The sequence below is a fragment of the Oryx dammah genome, unplaced genomic scaffold (assembly GCF_014754425.2).
Source record: "Oryx dammah isolate SB20612 unplaced genomic scaffold, SCBI_Odam_1.1 HiC_scaffold_11, whole genome shotgun sequence".
Lineage (NCBI taxonomy): Eukaryota > Metazoa > Chordata > Mammalia > Artiodactyla > Bovidae > Oryx > Oryx dammah.
In genome coordinates this window covers 21,481,106-21,485,723 of record NW_024070195.1, presented here as the reverse complement: position 1 = coordinate 21,485,723, position 4,618 = coordinate 21,481,106, and the positions used below count along the sequence as shown (strand labels likewise).

Below are 4,618 nucleotides of genomic sequence, written 5' to 3'. Positions count from 1 at the left end.
TCTCTTGATACCACTGAGATCCTGTGTGCAGGGACCCCTTTGTCTTGTGAGGATAATCATTAGTGAAAATGACTCCTGCTGCTGTCAGAGATGAGGACACCCAAGGCAGAATGAGACCAGAACTCTACACATGAAAAAGAACAGTCATTATTCAAAAATAAATGAAATAAGCAAAATATAAACCCATAAACACAAAGAAAGGCATGCAGGCAGGACCTAGCATGAGCTAGGCTGACCTGGTTAGGGAAGTCTTCACTGCCTATGGTCCTAGAGACAGAACAAGGTCCAGGTGAGTTCTGAGTCCACAAGAACACAGGTCCTGGTGGGACAGGGAGCCACTGAAAGGACAAAAACAAAGCAGCTGAGAAGATGACCCAGCCAAGACTGACCACATAAAAGCCACTATACACTGACCACTGGCTGGGCACAGGCCCCGACCATGCTCAGCTCCTCACGGCTTCCTCCTGTCCCTCCTGCAACAGACTGAGCACAGCAAACATAACAATTCTGGAAAGTTCTCAGTGCTTCCATGTACTTCCTCTCTCAAACTTTAGAAGCCTCTCCTTTGTTATCCCTACAAACCTTCACAGCACCAGTTAGAAAAAAAACATCCATATAAATAGATTTTATTTTCAAAGGAAATATGACATAATTACTCAGTGCACATGAAGTGAAGACAGCGATGGAGAGGGTCCAGCTCTGTCTCTGCTGGAACAGGACAGTGGATCAGGGAGGAGAACACAGGTCAGGGTGGGGAGGGCGTGTGGTGGGCAGGGGTGGGCCAGTCTCCCCACCTCCTCCCATTATACTAATAGGAGAACAGACACATTCAGATGCAGCTGCAGAAAGAGGGGTCCCGGGATCTGACGTCACAAAGTGGGATGGAGCATCACTCAGTCCCCACAAGGCAGCTGTCTCACACTGTGAGAGAAAAGAATCAGGAACCAGTTCAGGTCGGTTATGTAAGGGCTGACATTCTCCACAGCCCCCCACATGCTCACATGTCGCATTCAGAGACCCCCGCCACCCACTGTGTCCCCTCTGCCCCAATTCCTCTCCCAATCTAGACGCCCCAGGGTCTCACCTTTAGGAACCATGAGAGACACATCAGAGCCCTAGGCACCGTCACTGCCTGGAAGAGAACAAAACCAGGACGTGGTCAGAACCCACAGGAGAGAAACTTAGAGAAGGAATTTTGAGGAGGGTCATTCCCCCATGGCTTCCTGTCGGCACCGTTACAAGGGTCTCAGGAATCACATCCCTTCTGTACTTACTTGCAGAATGAGTGTAGCTCCCTGCTTTTTCACCTGCAAGAAGAAAATATCACACGAGAGGCCATAGAGAAGACTGAGTCATGAGATCCTAGAGGAACCCCCTAATCCTGGAACCCACAGAAATTTCTGGAACTGTGGCCAAAATCCAGGACAAAATCAGGAGACTGAAGAAAGGTGCTGTTGGGGCGACTGGACCAACTGCCCTCCTGCAGGTCTGTCCTCAGCAGGGACCCCCCCCTCTGAACTTCATGTGCTAAGAGACAGGCTCCCAACTGGAATTACAAGGTGAAAAATCTGTCTTTCATTTTCACATGTACTTTACAAAAGGGTCAGTGTTAGCATTAGCTCAGAATCCACATGTGTGTGGAGAGTACTTTCCAATAACCAGGCAGGTAAACTTTTACCTGGGTTTGAAACTCTGAATGAGACAAGAAAACTCAGATCCCTCCATCCCTTCCCTACCTGAGCGCTTCTTCCTCCAGATCCCAGCTCCAGTGACCACGAGAGAACCAGACTAACAAGGATGCCTATGTTGGGGACGGCGAGCTGAGGAGGTTCTGTGGAAGAAACAGAAGGGGCCCAGACCTCAGATTTGAGTCCAGACCTTGCTGAAGGGGTCCAGAAAGGCTCCAGCTTTAACTGAGAAGAAGCTCCACCCCAGCCTCCTCCTTACCCCATCTCAGCGTGAGGGTCTCCCAAAGCCCCTGTGCTGCACATTGCATGTGCATCTCTGCTCCTCTCCAGAAGGGCCTACTAGAGCTGCCCATTTCTGGAAGGTTCCATTCCCTGAAGGCCTGATCTCTACAAGCTCCATGTCCTGGGTCTGATCCTCCATGTCACGCTGCCAGGTCAGTGAGATCTCAGGGTAGAAGCCCAGGGCCCAGCACCTCAGGGGGACCTCATGGTCAGAGATGGGGTGCTGGGTCACATGTGTCTTTGGAGGGTCTGTGGAGGATGAATCAGAAAATTCCCATTTAGTGTTACCTCCATGGGTCCCGGAAGTAGCATCCTGTGACCATCCTGAGAATAAACAGGACTGGGTTTGAAAAGAAGCAGCACAAACACCAGACATCAGCCTGGACTCAGAGGTCTGGGCATGTTCTGGAGTCCTTGGAAAGTTCTGGAGTCATGGTGAGAGCCAAGGTAGGAGGTACCATGTAAGGGAGTGAATACAGAGTAATGGTCCTGACTCTGGGTGGAGGCTGAATGACTCAGAAAAGCTGGAGTCAGGCATCCAAACATGTTCTCAGGGTGAAAACTGGCCCTGAGAGACAGTCTTGGTTCACAAGATGGCACCCAGGGGGAAGGGGTGCCGCTGATCAGTTATCTCAGGGATGGGTTCCTGCTTCTTCCCCAAAGAGACTGGATTCCTTAATTGTCCTTCAGAGAAGTGGGGCCACTGGTGAGTCACTCTCTTGTACAGAATATGAAAACCTGGGTGGATTTCTGCCTCTCCCGACAAGAAGCCAGGGCCCTGTTTCTACAAGGACCCACTTTCTTCTCATTGGAATCCAGGTCCAGCCTGAGGGGAGATCAGGGAGGCCTCGCGCGCCTCGTACTTGCACACTGCAGGGTGTCCTTCCCGTTCTCCAGGTGTCTGTGGAGCCACCCTCTGCAGTCTCCATCCAGGTAGTTCTAACTGTGACCTGCAGCACCACGCTGCTCAAGCTTGAGCTTGGAGATTTGAGCCGCCCTGTCCGCTGCGGTCCAGAAGCACAGGTCCTCATTCAGGGCAAGGTAATCATTGCCATCGTAGGCAATCTACCAAAACCTGAGGCAATAACTTCAAATATGCAATTATACCTCTTTTAGGAGAAGACTGGGAGATGGGTGTTTCTCTCTGATCCCTCCACATTGACCCCTGGCTGGGCGGGTGCAGGTAGCCAGTTACAGGCTGTTTCTTTTTTTGCTACTGTCCTGTTGGACCCAGAAACGCAAGCCACTGAACCAGGTGATCAAGGAGTGTGCCCTCTGGCAGCCACCACAACACCTGGGCAGCTATATGTGTGCACAAACTCTTTTCACAGAGACACTGGTGACCTGGTGTGGGACAGAGGGAGAGCATGACGATGGCACCTGTTGGCTTCTCAGGTGTTTGGTGAGGATTGCAGTTGACCCCTAGATATGTGTTAGAAGTCTTAGCTTTTAAGATAAGGAAATAGGCTTCTTTCAGGGAGAAGCTGGAGGTTTCAGTCTGTGTCTGTGTGCTGTGCCCTGGAGACATAGCCTCGGTGAGTCTGGGTGAGCCTGTTTCTCAGTTCATTATAGCCTCATGGATTTCATGGACACAAACTGCATTGAGTTTCAGAGGTATGTTTTGGAGGCCCACGTCTCCAACTCACATCCATACGTGACCACTGGAGAAACCCTAGCCTTGACCAGACGGACCTTTGTTGACAAAGTAATGTCTCTGCTTTTTAATATGCTGTCTCCATTGGTCATAACTTTCCTTCCAAGGAGTAAGTGTCTTAATTTCATGGCTGCAATCACCATCTGCAGTGATTTTGGAGTCCAGAAAAATAAAGTCAGCCCCTGTTTCCACTGTTTCCCCATCTGTTTGCCACGAAGTGATGGGACCGGATGCCATGATCTTAGTTTTCTGAATGTTGAGCTTTAAACCAACTTTTTTCACTCTCCTCTATCACTTTCATTAAGAGACTCTTTAGTTCTTCTTCACTTTCTGCCATAACGGTGGTGTCATCTGCATATCTGAGGTTATTGATATTCCTCCGAGCAATCTTGATTCCAGCTTGTGCTTCTTCCAGCCCAGTGTTTCTCATGATGTACTCTGCATATAAGTTAAATAAGCAGGGTGACAATATACAGCCTTGACGTACTCCTTTTCCTATTTGGAACCAGTCTGTTGTTCCATGTCCAGTTATAACTGTTGCTTCCTGACCTGCATACAGGTTTCTCAAGAGGTTGACCTTTAATATATTTATCTTAAAGATTAGGTAGACACTGCCTAATTGGTTAAAAGACACTTACTCCTTGGAAGAAAGTTATGACCAGCCTAGACAGCGTGTTAAAAGCAGAGACATTACTTTGCCAACAAAGGTCTGGCTAGTCAAGGCTATGGTTTTTCCAGTAGTCGTGTATGGATGTGAGAGTTGCACTATAAAGACAGCTGAGTGCAGAAGAATTGATGCTTTTGAATTGGTGCTGGAGAAGACTCTTGAGAGTCCCTTGGACTGCAAGGAGATCCAACCAGTCCATCCTAAAGGAGATCTACCCGGGGTGTTCATTGGAAGAACTGATATTGAAGCTCCAATATTTTGGCTACCTGATGCGAACAGCTGACTCATTTTAAAAGACCCTGATGTTGGGAAAGATTGAAGCAGGAG

General features: G+C 49.0%; 1 pseudogene; it reads right to left on the bottom strand.

The window, feature by feature from the left end:
• Window positions 1–612: 612 nt before the first annotated feature.
• LOC120870273 lies at window positions 613–3,622 on the bottom strand (annotated as a pseudogene).
• Window positions 3,623–4,618: the final 996 nt, after the last annotated feature.